The sequence below is a fragment of the Otolemur garnettii genome, unplaced genomic scaffold, assembly GCF_000181295.1.
Source record: "Otolemur garnettii isolate 467f Iridium unplaced genomic scaffold, OtoGar3 scaffold00161, whole genome shotgun sequence".
In the NCBI taxonomy this organism is placed as follows: domain Eukaryota; kingdom Metazoa; phylum Chordata; class Mammalia; order Primates; family Galagidae; genus Otolemur; species Otolemur garnettii.
Window position 1 is genome coordinate 1,350,813 of NW_003852556.1, and position 918 is coordinate 1,351,730.

Consider the following 918-nt stretch of genomic DNA (forward strand, 5'->3'; position numbering starts at 1 on the left):
GTTCTAAAATTTTCATTTGGTTCTTTTTCATATTTGCTTTCTTTGCTGACACTTTGTGTTATTGCCCGTGAGTGGAGCGTGTTTGCACGTGTGACCACGGCTTTGGAATCCCAAGTGCTGCCATCTGTCCCATCAGGATCTTGTCTGTATTCAAGTCAAGGTCTGTCCAGGTTCTTGGTATGATGAGTGATTTTTAATTGTATCCTGGACACATTAAGTACCATTTCATACGTCTCCTTTGAGGTCACACCCCCAGGGGAGGTAGGTGGGAGTCCGGGCACCTCACCAGGTTCACTTCTGTCGTGGGCGATGGGAGGGCACACTGGGTGACTCGAGGGGTGGGAGTCAGGCTCCCACAGTCTCTGCTGACCCCACCCATGGGCAGCAGGGTGGCGGGGGAGTGGAGGTCCAGGACCCCACCTGACCTTTGCTGACTGGGGTGGGACAGAGCCACTGTTTTTTCTTTGGTGCTTTAAAGTTTCTTAATTTTCTTGGAGTTAATTTGGCTGGAGTTGGTAACTGCTATCTAAAGTTTTCTTTCTTGATAAGCTGCCCCCATCCTGGACCTTTGGCCAGAGAGAACCAGGTTGTCTTGGAGCTTTTGTCTTTTCTGTTGGTGCCTCTGGGACTCTGGACTTTCCAGGTGTCTGTCAGGATCTGGGAGGCAGAAAGGGACACGCGTCTCCTCAGGTCGGTGTCCCTGGTGGTAGCTGTCGGGATCTGGGACACGCGTCTCCTCAGGTAGGTGTCTCTGGTGGTGTCTGTCAGGATCCAGAAGGCAGACAGGGACACGCGTCTCCTCAGGCTGGTGTCCCTGGTGGCGTCTGTCGGGGTCCGGGAGGCAGAGAGAGACACGCGTCTCCTCAGGCTGGTGTCCCTGGTGGCATCTGTCAGGGTCCGGGAGACAGAGAGACATGC